Source organism: Triturus cristatus, chromosome 10, assembly GCF_964204655.1.
Source record: "Triturus cristatus chromosome 10, aTriCri1.1, whole genome shotgun sequence".
Lineage (NCBI taxonomy): Eukaryota > Metazoa > Chordata > Amphibia > Caudata > Salamandridae > Triturus > Triturus cristatus.
Window position 1 is genome coordinate 262,405,383 of NC_140593.1, and position 19,923 is coordinate 262,425,305.

Sequence of the window (19,923 nt, forward strand, 5' to 3'; positions counted from 1 at the left end):
ATACACCTCTGGACCTGTGGAAGAATCAGAAGGACCACTGTGATGCTCTGCAAGAAGGACTGCTAGTCTGTTGCCCTACTGGCCTGATGCCTGAGTGAAAGGACATAAACTGCACCTTGATCCCAGGATAACCTGAGTGACTCCAAGGGCTAGTTGGCTCGTCTCCCGATCAGATCCTCAAGGAGCCTTGTCCTGGACCCCTGAATGGGGGCCTGAAGGTGCCCTGCCAACCGAGCTTTCGTCCTGTAAGCAGAACTGACACAGTGCGACACGCCTCCTTGCAGCCACATCGTAACCACTGGAGAGCGACGCATTCCTGACGTGGGACCTCGCATCGCAGCCCTCAGTTTCCCAGAAATGACATTGCGCAATGCATCCTTGATACAGGCCTTTGCTTCGCAAGCCTCTTGTCAATGGCATCCTCGATGAAGACGCAACACTTTGCATCTCAGCCCTGCAGCTTTTTCCGAACTACAGCTGCGAAATGCATCTTCAACACAGCACTTCTCCTCACAAGTCCTCATAGATGGCATCCTCTATGATGACGCAGGACTCTGCATCATAGCCATGCAGCTTCCTCAGAACTGCGGCTGCATGACACACCCTCAACACAGGCTCTTGCTACAGTCCGTAAACTAGAAATTAAGGTACTTTGTTCGTCAGGCCTAACTTGGTCCCTGTATTTGGCCTGTAGTCTATTGAGGTCGCCCTAAACTTGTGACTTTGTCCAGGTCTGGTGCGACTAGATATCCACAATTGGCGCTATGTTCTTCTAGGCATTATTTTTACCTGGAACTTTGAAATTGCATATTACTGGCTCTACTGATTGGATTGTTGTTGATTTGGTCTCAAATAATATATTAAAGAGTACTCTATCTTTCTAAAAAAAAAATTTTTTAAATATGTTTATTGAGCAGAATAGAGCAGAATAGTAAGAAAGACAATTTTTTAGCGATTTTACAATTTCTTTCTGTTACATGTAGACATCTGGAACAACACATCCTGACAAACCAATCTAAAAACAGGCAAACAGAAAGTGTAGAGCAGCTAAAGTGCAATATGCAGTGCAATGGACACTCGACAGTTCAAAAATCAATTGTGCCAAAATACCTAAAATAGCCAAATAAATGATCTGAAGAAGTATAAAACTACTAAAGTGCAATGTACAAGACTGTGAGGCTTTCTACAAGATTTCAATTTTATATTAATAACAGTTTATCTACTAGCCTGCAGTCCATAATATGAAAATTATCTACTTTTCCTCGCCCGACAATATCAACGTATTAAATCTTTACATCCAATCAGAAGTAAATTGTGCAAAAATACAAATTTTCTTAAAGTGCAATATGCGTAAGTGCCGTGTGCTAAAGTGCAACAGTTTATCTGATGGCCTCTGCTCCACAATAAGAGAAACTTTTGCTTTATCCTCTTCTTTTTTCCCGGCATGTTTTGATCTGTTTCATCTAATCAACAATAAATTGTGCAAAAATGCTAATTATCCTAGAGTGCAACATGCTAAGGTATTTAGAGCTAAAGTGCTGTGCCACTACCATACTAAAAAATTTTTTTTTTTTTTATATGGCCTGATACTTATCTAAGAATTTCCAAACCCGAAAAAAAATTTTTACTGCCCCTATCCGCTTGGCATATGCTTCTTCAAATCTCCTAGTCCTCCACATTTTAATTAACCATTCCGAGTAGGTAGGAATCTGTTCTGTTCGCCAGTTTTGTAAAATCAATGACCGTGCTATTGCAGCGCCAATAGCCACGAACGTTGCTTCTGCTTTATTTAGGTCAGCTCCTACTCTAGTGATCCCAAACAGCGCTACCTCTGTTTCAGGATTTATATTTTTATCCATTGCATTGCTTATAGTTGAAAAAAATGTATTCCAAAAAATCGGAAGTTTTGGGCATGTAAAACAGATATGTAGCCAGTCTCCCTCTCCCAAGGCCTGGCACCGAAAGCAATTATTAGCAACCCCGGCATGACGCTTATTTAATACTGCCGGAGTATAGTATGCCATCCACCTTGAAAGAAAGGCCATCCTTTTGAAATTGGCCGCTCTCAATGCTTTATTACCCATTAATGCAATCTGCTGCCACTCTAGCTGGGAAAATTTGCAATTAGTTTCTTGAATGATTTTTCCCAAAAACATTTCAACTAAAGGAGCTGACCTCTGTTTTAAAAGTAGAGAGTACCAATTACCTACGCCTTTCAATCGCATCTTATAGAGTGCGTTCACAAGTCCTCCTACTACCTGGTCTGGGCAGATATCATATTTTTTAATCAGGTGCGAGATCTGTAAATATTCCAAGAATCCAGGTTTCTCCATATTCCCACATCTGGCTATAACCTGTTCCCAGGACATAAAGGTTTGAACTATAAAAAAGCTACCTAACTCAAAAAAACCATTGCCCTTCCATTTTGTTAACAGGCGAGAATGCATCTGCAACCCCAGAGTTCTAATTTCTTCGAGATTTAAAAAAATGTAGCCGGAAGAGTTACTTTGTTTAAAGAAGCATAAAAGGCGCCTGGAGAAGTCTCGTATTGTCTTATAGCGGGATTTCTTAGGTAGTTTGGTTGTTTTAAGAAAGGCTGATAATTGTGTTCCAGACTCACAAAGCATTTTTTCATAGTAATACATTTCAGTCAAATCTTTACAGTCAAGAAGACGGGCAGTTATGTCCAGAAGGGCAGCCTCGTAATAGATTTGGATATTAGGTAGAGCCAATCCCCCCTGGTCTATTTCTAATTGTAGTGTGGAGAGTTTAACTCTGGAGATCTTGTTGTTCCAAATAAATTCTCTAAACATTGAATCGATTTCTTTAAAAAATTTCACATTTATCTTAAGAGGAATATTGATAAATAAGAAATTTAATAAGGGTATAATAGACATCTTTAAAAGCCCGACCCGGCCTATCAAAGTCAAAGGTAGTATAGACCACTTGTCCAATAAACTTTTGATCTTACATTTCATTGTCAAGTAATTCAAGCTAAAAAGTAGATCAACTTGGCTAGAGACATAAATGCCCAGATACCTTATTGGGTCTGTTTTCATCGCCTGGGGTTTTAAATTCGGGGGTAGAAAACTATAGTCATTATTTAATATTAACATTTCTGTTTTATTTTGATTTATTTTGTATCCCCCAATTTGTTCAAATCTTCTAAGCTCCGCTAATACCTCGCTCCAGTTCATTTCATCCGGCTATAAGTACAAGATTATGTCGTCTGCAAATAATTTCATTTTTGGCATCCCATCAATGGGAGCTCTAGTTAAAAGATTATTCCTTATTCTACAAGCCAATGGCTCTATAAAAAATGTAAACAAAATAGGTGAAAGGGGGCAGCCCTGCCTTGTCCCTCGTTTTATTTCTACTTCCCCAATTGATTCACCATTTATAATTAGTTTGGCATGAGCTCTTTGATATATATTTTTTAACATTTTAATAGTTTGGCTAGGAAACCCAAACTTGGATAAACCGATAAAAAGAGCTTCCCAATTCACTAGATCGAAAGCTTTTTCGGCATCGACCATTGTGATAAAAATGGGTAGTTTATTTACAGAGGCAAAGTCTAAAGTCTGAATTAAAAACCGGGTATTTGTTGACATATGTCTACCTGAGATAAACCCAGTCTGATCTGGATGAATTAAAACTTGGGCTATGGGTGTAAAGCGCTGGGCCCAGATTTTCATTAATATTTTAAAGTCTGCATTCAAAAGGCTGATTGGTCTATACGAATTCACATCTTTTTCATTCTTCCCCTTTTTGACAAAACTGATCAAAACAGACTCCGTGAAAGTTGTGGGAACCTTACCCCTGTGTTTGATAAAAGTAAATATTTTTTCAAGAAAGGGAGTCAATATCTTCTTAAAAGTTTTATATAGCTCGATCGGGAGCCCGTCCGCTCCACAGGCTTTTGCCACTGGAATTAGTCCTATGGCCTTTTCTATTTCATCTTTGGATATGTCCACTTGAAGCTGGTTTGCCATTTCTCTTGTAAGACTAGGGATCTCGACTTGCTCATAAAATTGATCAATCTGGTCTACTCCAACCTGATATTCAGTTGCGTATAATTTAGTGTAGTGTTCCAAGAATGTTTGCGCAATCTCTCCTTTTTCAGATAACAGGCCATTATTTCTGGGGTCCATGATTTCGATGATCATTGCAGACTCTTGCTTAGTTTTAGTAGCGCCAGCAAGCATTTTACCAATCAACTGGTTTTCTTCATACACTCGTTGCTGGTAAGCTCTGCAGCTAGCTATCTCTTCTATAATAAAAAAAAAATTCAGTTCATATTTAGCTTTAATCAGATGTCTTTTATCCTCCTCTAACGTTGCAGTGCGATTATTTACTGCCTTTGTTGCCTTTTCGACATTCTGTTGGAGATTATTAATTTTTTCCCTCCTCTGTTTCGTTTGGGCGGCCGAGTAGGCTATTATTTGGCCCCTTAGAGCAGCCTTAAACCCCCCATACAGAAAATATGTCTGCCGTGTTCTCGTTTCTGTCAAAAAATTCCTTTATCCATTCCTCCGTGTTATTCACCCACTGACTATCCTGTAAGAGGAGTCGATCCATCTGCCACTTGGATCTTGATCTCACCTTTTCGTTAATTTTGATCTCTACTTTTATTAGGGAATGATCCGAGAAAGGGTTTGTCATAATTTGTGTGCTCTTATACCCCAAAGATTTAGTTATAAAAACAAATCTATTCTAGATGCTGTATTGTATTTATTGGAATAGCAAGTAAATTCCATCTTAAAGGGATTAGCCTCACGCCAAGGGTCTATTAAAACATGTTCTGCTATTAAGCCTTCTAGCGCTTTCTTGGTTTGGGGTTTCAGCTCTTTTTTTTTCCTATTTGAGGTATCTTTTTCTAAGTTTTGGATAAAGTTGAAATCTCCACCCCAAATAATTTTCCCCGGTCTCCCCCGTGGTATTTCCCCTATTTTAATTACAGCTATGTTGTCATCCGTTACAGAGGCATAATAATTCACAAAATTAAATGAAACACCCTTTAATCTGGCTTCAACCCAGATCCATCTACCCAGAGGATCTCTTACTATTTGGCCAAATTCCCAAGGAAGATTTTTACAAAAATATATAGCAACACCTCTACAAGCCAATCCGGCCGAAGCGAAAAAGACATGAGAAAACCAACGAGGAAGAAATAGATTTGGAGAATTTGATTTTAAGTGTGTTTCTTGTAAAAACAGAACTTGAGGAGTCAGGGTGATGAGCCATCTAATCAGGCCTCCGTATTTCTGCTTATTTAAAATCCCGTTAACATTTAGAGAGTAGATACTACACGAGTTTGTCATTTCCTATATAATCCCATCTTCCTTCCACTGACTACTTCCCACCAGTTACCTGAAAAAACATAACCTACCCATCGTCTACCTGTTTTAACCTTCCACTGCTCAGCTAATTTGACCCTTTCAGCTTCTGCTCGGCTTCTGCTCATTATTATTTTGTTTTTACACCCCCCCTACTGACCCAAGATCCTCCCAATCCCCACTCCCTACCACTTACCCTCCCCTTGCATTGTGGAAACCCCCCTAGCTGCCATAATTTCTAAATTAATGTGTGTTATTTCTTGTGTTGTGTTTTCACTTTATCATTGTTTGAAGTGCTGCATAAATAATTTACATATTGCCTCTAAGTTAAGACTGACTGATTTTGTTCTAAGCTGCCAGAGGGTTAAGCACAGGATAATTTGGGGTTGCTTGTGACTTCACCCTAACAGAAATTGTGGATGTGTTGTAACTTTCTTGGAGAAGAAGCTTTATTTGTCAACTCAAAATGTCCCCAGAGGTTCTTTATCCCCTGCTTCCTTGTATAATTCACTGGTGTTCGTCCTGATGATTGTCTGAACAGTGACCTACTCGAGCTGCAGTGTCTCAGGTCTCAAAAACAGATTAGGGCCGAAAAGTCCATGCAGACAAGCTACATGGTGAAGGAGAAAAACGGGACAATGTGCAATAAGGGATTACATTACTCTTACTACAGCTCCCAGAGTCCCATATGCATCCAAAGTTGGGACATTCACCATAGGTACACTTCCCGGTATTTCAGTGCAGTCAGTAGGCAAGACCTTACAAGTATGGGGTAAGTTGTCTGGCAACATCAGTTGTTGTGACTCTCTCGACACTCGCTATAGTCGCACCCAGCTATTCTGCTCCCCACCTTTGTTTTCTCCCTATTCGCCTCCCTAGTCCACATGTGCTTCCCTTCATGTCAGAGTTGTCTTCTGTCTACCAGGTGACACAGTGTACGGTTCCAGAGTGGGACTCCTGGTATACCAGGGTCTAACTACAGCTTCTCTCACTCCTGTTTGCACCAGGTAAGTCCATCTGTACATCATCTGAGCATGTGTTGTCTATTTCCCTTCAGTGAGGTGTGTCCTCTCACCTAGGGCTGGAGACGGAGTCTGCGCTCATTTGTGATCCAAGGCCTTGGGCCGTGTGTCATCCAGTCTGGATATTCCGACATCCCAGCTACAAGAACATATCTCTCCTATGCTCTCCTAACTGCCTTTTACCCCATAACATAAGATAACATATATAATTAACTTTCGAGAACATGCTAAAGGCATACACACGCCTGATAACATGACATATAAATAACATAACACGACATAACACGACGTAACTCAAATAACCAGAAATTTAGCATTTCAAATCAGACACTCCTAACGTGAATGCTCTCTCCAAGAAAACTTAAAAGGACAATTTGGTGACTTGATTTTTATTCCGAAGAATGTGCTCTTTCTAACTTGATGTCATTAGCAGTAACGAAGCTAGAAAGGGTCTGCAGCATCCAAAGACTTTATATTATAATACGATTTTTTAGCTCTAACCTGCTGGACGGGTGCCTACGTAGTTCATTTGCAAAACACATTACTGCTTTATTAACTATTAAATCATTCACTGGAAAAATGAAATATTTAATACATTCCAAGTTACTTAGTGGCTACCTTTACAGAAAAGTATGTTTACTTCACTCCAGTACATTTTGCAAACATTGTTTCTGTTGCATGATGCTTCAATGAAGGAAAAAGTATTCTCCATTTCTGTTTTTTATGCAAAGCATTCCTAGGAATTTCTTTAGGTAAAAAACATGCTTCGTGGTTAGTGTAACATTTTAAACTGCCTTTTTGAATTATTAGCTCTAGTGATTGAAGTCGTAGCTGCCTGGTGGTTAACCATTACCTTTGGAAATAATTGCCTGTCTTTTAAGGTTGACTAAGATTCTGATCTGATAAACTAAAGTGAAATTGAGGTTGCGATTACCTTCTGTTATTTTCTATAGCATTAGCAGTCTGGCCAGAGAGGAGCTGGCAACACTGAAAAGAATGCGGCTTATTCACAGAGATGGGCCCCATTCTCTGCGATTTACAACTTCAGGTGGACAGAAATGTGGGATGGGAGTTCATTCACTGTGGACGGAAAGAGACATCGAGGCATCCTTGTGTCAGGCTTGTATTTGCAAAGCTTGGGGGAGCCCTCTGAATGCTTCCTGGGTATTTGCCAGGTGCCATATCCACTTGTTTCTAAATATCAAAAAGGAAATGTTATCTAGGAAAATTAAATACATGGCATCTAACGGCATGTAGTGGTGTAGCAAGGGAAGCTACCTCTTAACTAATGAAGACGACGGGCTCAGGGCCTTACTATGAGTTTGGCGGTCCTCTTGTAGCCCACCACAACAGCGAACCGCAGGAGGACCGCCAAGCCCCTAGTGCGACCACCCTCTGGATTTTGATAATAATTCTTGGCGGGCAGCCGGTGCTGCAGCGGTGTTACTACGGTGCCTGTCTAAGGCTCACAGGAGAGCCTTAAACAGGCACCGTCGTGACACTGCCACAGGTCGTTCCTGCACTGTATGGAATGCACCATGTTGTGCATTCCATCCAATGCAGGAATTTGAGATGCATTTCCAAGAGAAACAACATGTGCCCCCCTGCAGGCAAACTCTAACCCTGGAGTGGCAGGGGGTCCTATTAGTGCCCCCTTAGTTGCCTCACCGCCACCCTTTTCATGGCGGGCTCACCGCCATGGAAAGCGTGATGGTAAGGCAACTTGTAATATGCTCGGCGGTGCCACAGCAGCACCACCAGCATATTACTCAGCCTGACCGCCACTGCCATGCTGAGGGATCCTGAATCCCCAGTGGTCACTGTGGTCCCGTGGCCATCCAAATGCCACACATGTAATACTGCGGGTGGGCCCGCAGTGTGGCAGTGGTCGGACTGCCACAGGCCACAAGTCTCAATAGAAATTCCATGTTTACTAATCAAATGTGAGACCAAGGATTATGTCCCTGCTCCCACCCCACCCTCATGATGCCCCTGAATGATTTTCCGCTTCTGGGCTGTCAAATGTTTAATTGATAAGCAAAAACTAGTGGTACTCTGAATTGGTTTAAATTCAATGAAAAAAGTGGGGGTGAGCAGGCACTAAAAGGTGTTTGAAAAAAAATATACATCGGTTGGGTTTTTTCTGTTCAACTACAAAGGGTGTAGCCTCATTGGTCTTACTCCACAAAGAATAACCAAAATCAGAGTGCACCAAAAATATTTATTCAACAGTAACTTAGATCATGGACTTCCAGTCATAAAATCTTCCTCTTCCTTTACATGAAAACATTGGGAGACCCAGGTTGAATTCAGTTAGTGATTGGTTCTGAAAATCCTTGAGATGATCCCCAAACAAGGTGGTTAATCTAACGGGTTGGCCAGACTACAGCTCGCTCTCAGTTGATGTGGTCTTGTAGATTTTACGCCTAGCGCATGATGTATGAAAAAATACCTGTTTGTGAATAGTATTAAAGGGATATATAATGTACAAATTTGGGTTAAATAAGGAGTCAATAGAAATGCATAGAGAGCTAAAAGACTAAGGGCCGATTCCGATGTCGTTGGGAAATTCTTCCCAACGACTCGGATCAGGAATGCCTTCCAAACGACCCTTACGCGTGCAATCTGACCAACGGAGTACGATGAAATGCATGTCAAATCCAAACGACTCACATGGAGCACAAGATGGACAACTGACTTATATGGAACACGATCCGTCCAAGTGAATCATACGGAAATCATACGGAAACGAGGCTGATGCAACCGACTCGTACACGAATGCTGCAATTTAGCTAGGCGTGAATAGGAAAGACTCAGACCATCCCGCAAATACATAAACAAGTATCCGGTTTTGTTTATGGAACGTTTCGGTAATGCTCAATAAAGTACAGTAGAAACAGAAAGAAAATGTCCAAACAAGCATTGTCAATGTCAAAAAAAGCCACACCCACAACTCCACCTATGTAAAGGGCCACATTCATGACCATGACCATGATCCTTTGCAAGTTTACTACAACTGCCAGGATATAACCACTGAGACACTGCTCTCTGTTACATACACTCACACCTCACCCACCACACAACCTGCACACATCTAGCAACTGAGATCTACAACACTCTTAAACACACACTCATTAACTAATACACACTCACCCTCACCTTCACCTTCACACTCACCCACACTTCCATCTCCACCACCACCCCTCATCATGCCCCCAAAGAAGATTCCAAAGTTCACAGACAAGGAGTTGGAAGTGATGGTAGATGAAATTGTCAGAGTCGAGCCACAGATATTTGGGAACTCAGTACAACAGTGCCAGAGAAATAAGATGTGGGACAGGATTGTCCATAAGGTGGATGCTCAAGCACCTTGCCTGCGCACAATGGATGATATCAGGAACAGGTACTAAGATGTGCGGAGGGTCAAGTAGCTGCTTTCCAGAGACCATGCACTGAGTCAGCGGACTGGCGGTGGCCCTCCTGCAAAACCTGTGCACTTCACTACCTGGGAGGAGAAGGCGAGGGTCATCCTTTCCCCAGAGGGTGTCTATGGCAGAGCAGGAGTACCAGAGCCTGGTGAGTACATACTCAAAGAGGCAATAATGTTAACAAATGCACAGCCACAGACATCACTGTCAATAAGACAGTGATACTAAACACTGTTAACAAAGTAAAAAGAAATAGAGCAAGAGAACATTTAATGTGTATGCCAATTTGACTAACAACATATGAAGTGCCCCAGCAAGATGGCTGACACTGTTGCATGGTTTCATGTGCACAAGGAATTGGTGGGAGTTACATTCAAGTCCTACACCATGTAGCAGTGTCGGGCTCCTTGCCACTACACTAGCCTCACTGTTATTGAACCTTTGTCTACGAGGAGCAAGCTGGGCTGGGTGGGAGGAGGGGTGCAAGTTCCGGCAGCATAACACAAGCACACAAACATCTGTACCTCAGAGCTCCAACCCAGAAAAAGCAAGAAGGCGGACTTGGTGAACTTATATGTCCATAGAGGACAAGGACAATATACATGATGTGATCAGGCACAGAGCAAAGCAGTAACACAATGTGCTACTCACAGCAATTTCCAGGTGCCCAATGAGATGTGAACTGGGAGTTAATGCTTCAAAGTACTATAAAAATATGCGCCCATACATTCCCAACTGTGAGTGTATAGGTAGCAACACCAATGTCACTGCCAAAAACATGCACAAAGCCCAGGACACATGCACAAACCTTGCAACACATCGTAAGAGGAAGAACACGTATGTCATTGTCAAAGCACAGATGTGTGAAGTACCACACACCTGTGTCACGCACAGTGTGTAACTTGACAGTCAATGTCCATGTGCATTTAAAGTCAAATAAAGACAACATGCACATGTATACACAGAGTTGTACATGCTCAGCAAAACCCATCTGGCCAAAATTTCAATGTCCTCAAAAAACATCTGTGCCGATGGAGCATTTTCTATGTACATACACTCATCCAAATGTACAATAGCAAATGTAATGTGTATAACACAATGACCTGTGCGAAAACACAACAAACATTGTGTCTCTCATCTACCCACAGCGCCTGCTGGGAACACAGCAGGAACAGAACAGGACACCCAGTCACAGACTCTGGTTGACCCTGAGCTCTCCAGCGGTAGCGTCTCTCACCCCTCTTCGGATGACGAGGAACTTCCTGACCACTCTGGTGTGGGTCAGCCTCCAACACCAGCAGCTGTAACATCTGTATTCCCTGCGAACATACCTGAAACATCTGACAACACCCATATGACCACTACCCACACAGACACAAAAAGCCAAGGAAACACTAAGAGCACTGCAACACAGGGCACTCTGGAGTTGGCAGACAACAACACCACTGTCAATGCTGAAGGAGGCTCAGTGTTGTCTGTGCCTGCAACTACTGGTCAGGCTCATGTGGGTAGGGGTCGTGGGAGGCGGCATGGAGGTGTGGGGACAGGTGCTGTCATGCAGCAGATACTGATGAGGAAGCAGACCCAATCTTTCACACATTCTTAGTGCATACCAAGATTGCACTGCAGACTTTGGCCAGGTAGTGGGGATCCTCAAGGACATGCAACAGCAGCAGACTGCCCATTATGCCAAAATGGACTCACACATGTCCAGAATGGACTCACACATGTCCCGAATGGAGTCACACATGGCAAAAATAGATGATCTGACTGTGGTGCACAGGGACATACTCACCTGCCTCCGGCAGATTGCCAACAACATGACCGCACCTCCCTGTGTGGCCACTACATCTGGTGCTTCAACATCTGCAACATCTGCAACTGACACAGAGAGGGATGTGGACTCTAGCAGAGAGTACGCTGCACTGCCGCAGCCTGCACCTGAGGGTCCCCTCCGAAGAGGGACACATGAGAGACAGATGGCTACGCATCCCCTTCAGGAAGTGACAACCTGCTCCTGATATCCTACTTTGCTTGCCAAGTGATCACTTTGTTGACTGTCACTGAACTGTCCCACATTGGATGACTGGCCTAAGTTGGTCAAAGGACTCAAATGTCTGTGGACTTGCCTCAGAAAATTGTATCTACTAGCACTACTAACTACTAACTCCTCTGTGAACTTTCTCCATCATAATTTTGTACAGAGCTATCCATTTTTGTCTATATCAACACATGCACTGAAATAAATCACTCTTCACACAATACTTGCTTATGTCGTGAATGAAACACTATTTGTTCTGATTGAAATGAGGCTCAAAAATGGTAATAATGAAACGACAATGCCATTGGCCGAGAAACAACTTCAGGAATTCACCTACTAGCTTGTGAGTAGATGAAACATGACACAGCATGAGAGAGACACATAACAAGGTCATCACAACACCCATAGCTCATGGTATAGATCATTATTGACTCCACTGATTTTGAATGAAACAACATTGCAATGAACAAAGAACAATCATCGTCAGAAAAACAGATCATCAGGGCTTAGATACAGTATGTCAATGAATGTGGGATGTGTGTAAACAGACAAGGCACACCGCAATGTTGAGTACAGGTTTATTCCACAATCACAACCTGGTGCCCTCACACTGAATGAAATCATATCACACTGTGAAAAAAAGCACAAATGAACAAACAGTGAGCATCAGTTCTGAAGTTAGTGTGGGGCACAGATTCCTGATTGAAAGTGAACTTGCAATCTGCCACTGCATGGTGGATCTGGGAGGTCACAAGTTTCCATGTGCCAGCAATAGGACCCTGGAAAGGAGATACATAGACCAGTCAGGAACACATTAATAATTTTCTCACATCTCCAAGAGACTTATCAGATTCACCAATTTGTACATGTGATCACTAGCTAGGATTCATGTTACCACTGTACCTGAGACCCTACACACTTAATAGACCCTAAAGAACAATGATGATCATATAAGTAGCACACACTCAAACCATACACACATATAGTACACAAGACATATATCATGCAGCCAAAGTGGTTTGTCACCTCATTATTGTATATTTACACTCATGTGAAAAAGTTGTTGATGAGCTGTCTCCAAACATCCTCCTCCTACTACTCCTCATAACTGGCAACATGTCCCAGTCCTGGATCCTCCATTGCTGGAGGCTGCTGGTCTCAGTCATCTTGTATTACCGGAAGCTCATTCCTCACTGCCAGGTTGTAGAGCATGCAGCATGCAAGGACGATGTTACACACCTTCAATGGTGCATATTGGAGGGCTCTTCCTGTACGGTCCAGGCAGCGGAATCTTGTCTTCAGAAGACCGAATGTCCGCTCAACCACTCGCCTGTTACTCACATGTGCCTCACTAAAAGGAACCTCAGCAAGGGTGACAGGGTTCCAGAGTGGTGTCCGCAACCACAGCAGGTTGGGGTATCCAGAGTCTCCTACATTGAACACAGAAAATACTTCAGTTGTCTGAAAACAGGGTACAAACTGACACAAACAACATGACCTACCGATAAGCCAGGCACACTTATGTTGCAGCTGAGACATCAACTGGGGGATCCCACTATTTCTTATTATATATGCATCGTGTACATATATAATGAGAAATAGTGGATCACTATGCATACATGCATTGTGATCCCGGGAAACGCGCACAGACATGTGAGACCGTTATGTCAGACAGACATACAACCAGGGCATTTATGGAGTGGTAATGCTTACGATTCCTGTATGTTTGTGTTTGTTCATTGCCTTGTGGTGGAATCAAAGCCACATGTGTTCCATCAATGGCCCCAATGACATGTGGCATCCACCCCAATGCATAAAAGTCCCCCTTTATGTCTGTCAACTGTCCTAATATTGGGAACTTGATGTAGAGGTTCAGAAATGTCAACAATGTCTTCTGCACATCCCGCAGCACTCTGCTGAACATTGTCTGGAACATCCCGCTAGCAGTAGCCATCGTATACTGAAAGGACCATGTTGCAAAGACATGTTGGGCCACCATCACCTTCACCATGGAGGACAGTGCAAAGGGATATGGGCATCCAGGCTGCAAATGTGGGGCAAACTGGTCTGCCAACTCCACAACGAGTGGTCTGGTGAAGCAGTACCGCCTGATGCTATCCCAGTCTCCCATGGTCTGGAGGTCCGGGAAGGGCCTGTGGACTGCTGGTCTCCTGCGGTACCTATGTTACAAGTGGAAACATATTTGAGGAAATTTTCCAGTGTATGAAGGAACATGCAATTACACACATGCAACATTAAATCAAGACAAAATAATGTCTGAGGTGTAAGGTTGAGCCTAGATAGAGAGCACTGCGATGTGACCCTTATCATACATGTCACCAACACATGGTTAGGCACCAATTACAGTGCTGTACTGTAACTAGTCACTGGTGTCTCTCACTGTACATGTGATCACACATTACATACTCCACACCCATCAACAAACTATCCAAGATATAGGTTGGTGTCAACTATCACATGGTTGAAAGGTAAACAGAACAGGATCATGTAATGCCAGTTATGTGGGACACTAGACACAGACAGCGGGTCACCATGCACGCCACTGTCACAGGGTGGACACTGTCATGATGTCATTTCTGACTAACATGAACAATCCCATACACAGAAGTTTGAGAAAGTGAGGCACGCTTTCATTTGACAAGCATCCATGTATGCCTGTTACACACCAACAACACAGTAACTCACATGACAAAAACAAGCTGATGTGGCTGCTAAATATCATGCAAACAAAATTATTAAGTGTCTGCATTGTACAAGATTCAGACACAGTAGATTTACAAACATAAAATTACCTAAACTTACTTTCTAACACACAGTCAAGCAAAGCAGTGAATATGTGTTGAAATTACATGTCTTAAGCCAATTCTCCCCCGGGAATGTGTCCAAGCCTGGGAGAGTGATCTGTGAAGTGGCCTCACAATGTTGTGATGGGCCTCACAAACTGTGTGATGTGTGTCCATCAAGCTTGGCTCCTCATGGGAGTGTGATCTATCAAGTCCAATGTCCAATATGCCATGTTCATCACGGACCCCACACATGTAAAGCATAGGAACATTAAGATTTTCACTGCTACACAGCACGAGTTTGGGGGACATGCAAGTGGACAGCGTCAACCCACTATTTCCGCAGGGTGAATGCCATCTACCCAGCCAAGATTTTGGGCCCCACTGTATAATGTGCTGAACTTGTCTCTATGTAATTTCCAAACCCCGGGACACTTTCAGCAGCATCTGCACGTTGTCTACTTTCCATCTGCAACAAGCAACAACGTGCAGGCAGGGACGGGGCTTGCCTATTTAAGACTCCTGCTGGGCCCATACCAAAGGTCGAATTTGAGGGGTCCTTCTGTTTGAGTCTTTTGGCTGGGAGCAGTCAGGATCCTCACATCTGATGCAAAAGAAGAGGGGAAACAAAGGCTCACACCTTGTTAGCACTTGACACATACTTAACAGAGGGAGCTTTTCACTTTGTTCAGTCACTTTTTAGGAGATTTGCATGCACTGTGTGACTGTTACATGTGTTGGTCTTTCTCGGTATTGCCACATAGCAAATTGCATTTATATAGAGCTTAACTACACCTGAGGAGGCATTGAAATAATTTAAGTACCACTATTTTTTCATGTATAGCCCTACTCATCCCAATGGAGGGTGTCAGAGCGCTTTACATCAACACGAATGTATGACGTTACTACGCCATCTATTACCACGCAGTAGGTTACAACGTGGACGTTACATCGTCTGCGTTGTTACCATGCATGGCTTTACATCGCAAGTCGTTTCTATCACTGGTGCTAGATGGCGCCCGGGACTTAGGAATAGTATAAATTACTATTCCTACCCCAGTTAGCTCAACAGCAGGGAATGTGTTGGATTTAAAATCCAACACATTCCCTGGTGTTGCGCGCCATTTAGCGCAAGTCGTTGAAACGACTTGCGATGTAATGCCATGTGTGGTAACAACGCGGACGATGTAACGTCTGCGTTGTTATCTACCCGCGTGGTATTACCAGCGCTGTAAACGCTGTTTCCCCATCAACACATGCATATTACATTACAATAAATTATATACGTTTGTATTTGAATGTACAGGATGTGTTACATAAAACTGGGGGGGTGCAAGGTGTAAAAGTCACAAATCTTCCATGGCTCACAGTGCCATTAGCCTCGCAATCCGATCAAATGTACACATGATAGGCCACATATATGCGAGGCCTTTTGCTATCATGTCACTTCTTGTGATGCCACTTCCAGTAAAGTCGTAGCTTGTGATGCCACTTTCTATGATGTCAATGCCTGTTTTGGCATGTGTGATGGAATGTGTGATGTTGTGCGCTGTGATGTTGCGCGCCGTGATGTTGTGTGCAGGATGTAACTTGCATACTGCCTACCTAGGTTAGTCCCCCCCACTTCTTTTTTTAGGACTTGTGCCTTGCTCTACTGTCTGCCCTGCTTACCGATTAGTAGAGGACGCATTAGCCATATCCGAACCGTGTTGGTCAATCCTTTGGCAGATTGTTGTAATGGTGAATGACGCAGGTGAGAATTAAAAGGACACGGGAGTCGCATCCGAACTGAGCCTGATGCACCCATTGGCTGATGGTTGTCATGGTGAATGATGTGGGTGAGTATTCAAAGGACATAGGAGCCGCATCCGAACCGAGCCGAACGCATCCATTGACTGTTGGTCTTCATGGTGACAGATGCGCGTTTCATTTCATCTCTGAATCGCATGCAATCGGAATTGGTTACCTTCCATCACCAATGAATCAAACTCAATAAAGTACCTAGGGTGCATTTTGAAGGTCGCGTTAGGCATGTCCAATGCTAGCAACATTATGGATTGGACAAATTTGGATGATGCGAACAAATCAGACCTATCGTTTTGGACGCATGGAACTGAGTCCGCCTCTGCTGCACAGATATAAGTCTGTCTGTTCCCTAGAGACTTCACTTGCCTGCACTACTTGCAACTTTCCTTCATCTCCCTATCTCTCAGCTGCTGTCTCTACATCCTCTGGGAGCTACCATGGCACGTACTGTGGAGCGGGCCCCTGCATTCACAGAAGAGGAGAACCAGGCCCTGCTTGACAGCCTCCTTCCACAGTACAGCAAGCTGTATGGCAAACCAGGGAAGCAGGTGAGTGGTGATTGCACTGCCTTTTTATTGAGCATATGTTACAACTACTAGTAACACTGGGATTCCCAAGTGCAAGCATGCAAACATAGTTCATGTAAGTTGTACAGTGCGTGGAACTGGGTTCTGGACGGGTATAGTGATGTTTAAGTATGTGTAATCGGTTTGACTTATCAGCACTGTTCCTATGGTTTTGAGGGACAACTGCACACAGGACAACTGCCCATGATGACACGTGCTTGCCTTGCCATTCTTGTAAGAATCTCACCTATGTTTCCGCAGGAACGTTATGGATTTGAAGTAAGGTTCACAACTTCTCCAAATCATCTGTTGCACCCGACACAATTAAGGTAACAATGGTAACCTGGGGAAGAAGGGAAACAAAAGAAGGAAAAAGGGGGAGAAAGTCCATGTCGTAACACACACAACCACAGGATCCGTCAGGATAAGGCAAGAGGCTGTAGGCAGGAAAGAATCAGTACACAAGTTAGAAAACAGAAACATATACTAGCTCTTCGGTTATTCTTGTTATTTTTCTTCCCTACCTTATGAAATCCCTTCTTCATTAAACTGGGAAGTGAGATAATAACATTGTAGAGCTTGTGTCTGGTGCTAGAAAAAACAATGAGGTGATGTAAGTGAAGGACCATTTGAGAAGGAGCTGACACAATCGGTAAGAATCTGTGTATGTACCTACCTATTCACCAAGTATAGCTTGTGGAAACAATCCTCAAGTAACTGTCTTCAACAGCTTATATATCACGAAATAAACAAACCTTATGCTCAGCAAAATAACTGTCCTCACTTTTCTTTTTGTTTCCAGAGACGGAGCGGATCCCCACAGAGCCGAGAGCACAGGATCAGGCAAGTGATGTAAACAATAAATAATGAAATAACATGTCAGCGCATTACAGTATGGAACGATAATGCTGCTTTGTCTTGTTTGTTTTTCTTGTCTTTGCAGGAAACAGGAATGAAGACCGCGGCATGCCAAGAAAAGACGACCCGACAGGCGAAACGCCACACCAACATCGAATCCAATGCGAGGAGCGCGACGACCCGGAAGCAAACAGGTAAGTCAGAACTAAACTCTGCACAACACTAGAACGCGAAGCGCTGCTGGTTGGGGGAGGCTGGGCTTTAACTTGCCTGACCTGTCCCCGCGCATGCGTGTTCCTGGCCGGCGGCCATCGTTGTAATTTGCTGCTCCTGGTCCCAGTCCCGGCAATCATGACAATTCTGACCATGACCTATGTGTGCAAGTGTGTGATGCTGGAACATGTAGCATGTGGAGTAATGGTGTATCACCATTGTTAGACCTGGCGCCATTGGCGTGGGTCTCACTTGCATTTTTTGCTGTTGCCTCCTGTGTTTTTGCTATGTTTTTGCTGATCTAGATGCTTTGGGCACTTTGTCACTGCTGTTTAGTGCCAAAGTGCAAGTGCTCCCTATTGTAAATTGTTGCAATGTATTAGTGACTACCTGATTGGCTATTTAATTTACTTGTCTGACCCTAGTTCAGTGCACCATGTGTGCCCGGGGCCTGTAAATCAAATGCTGCTGGTGGGCTTGCAGCACTGGTTGTTCCAGCCACAGAAGCAGTTTGTAAAATGTGAATCAGGCCTGCCATTGCAGAGCCTGTGTGCAGTCTGGGGTTGCCAGGTCGACTTGGCAAGTGCACCCACTTGCCGGTCCCTAAACCTTTCCTTTTTTACATGTTAGTCACCCCTAAGATAGGCCCAAGGGCAGGGTGCATTGTATGTGAAAGGTAGGACATACCCTGATGTCTGTAGCATGTCCTGATAGTGAATTACAGCCAATTGTTTCTTCACTATTGCAAGGCTATCTGTTACCATAGGCCAGAATGGGCAGTTTGATTATAACATCTTATAATCCTAACTGACCCTAGGAACAAGATAGGAAAATAAAGGTTAGTATGCCTGAACTCAGAATGTTAAAAGACATCTTTTAGTGTGGGTGATTTTTACATTTTGAAAAAACCACTTTTAGAAAGTAGGTATTTTCTTGCCTAACCATCCAGTATACCTGTGCTAGGTTTGTGTATTCCATGTCTGGTTTGTGAGTGACAGGGCTCTGGTTCCAGCAGTTTGATGGGTCAGGGCTGGGCAGAATAGGACCTGCATTGAATAGAGAGTAGGGGGAGGAGATTTCCTTTCACTTGCTTGAGCCTTCATAGAATAGAGTAGGGGGAGGAGATTTCCTTTCAGCTATCTGGGCAAGTTCTGCTTTCAACAATGCTGTCTACACCTCCTACCAGGAAGCTGCACCAGGGAGGACAGAACTGGTTTTGGCTGGGCACAGACACTCACTGCCTTCAGAGAAAAAAGGATTTTGCAGTATAAATATTGGGGCTCAGACCCCAGAATTTTAGATCGCTACTGGGAATCAAGATGAACCTTTGCCAAGGAGAGAAACCAAGGAAGCTGAAGGAAAAGACTGCCCATGTGCTGTTTGCTGTTTGGGGTTGGCCTGCAGTGGTTACTTATTGCCAAGGAAAGGAGAAAAGGAACTTTGTGTGTACTTTAACTATCTTGAGAAAGATCTCCAAGGGCTTGAAGCTGAGCTTGCCTCTTTTTTCTGAAGCCTCAGGGACACAAAGACTTCACCACCAGCTCCTCCTGAATTTCCTTGCTGGGAATTCTACCTGCAGAGAGGTGCCTGCTGTTGTTTTAGGCCCTCTGGAGACAGCATGTCGCTGGGAGCTGGAAGCGTGACGCAATGAGGAAGAAACGCGTTGCCGCCGCAGCAGTTGCCGTCGTAATGCCAATGAAGCGTGTTGCTGCCGCAGCTCTTCGCTGTCGCATCGCCGAATAAGCGTGTCGCATCACCGGAGAAGTGTGTCACCGCCGCAGAGGTTGCCGTCGCATCACCGGAGAAGCGTCGCAGGGCCTGTCACGGCTCAAGAAATCATCGATTTCAC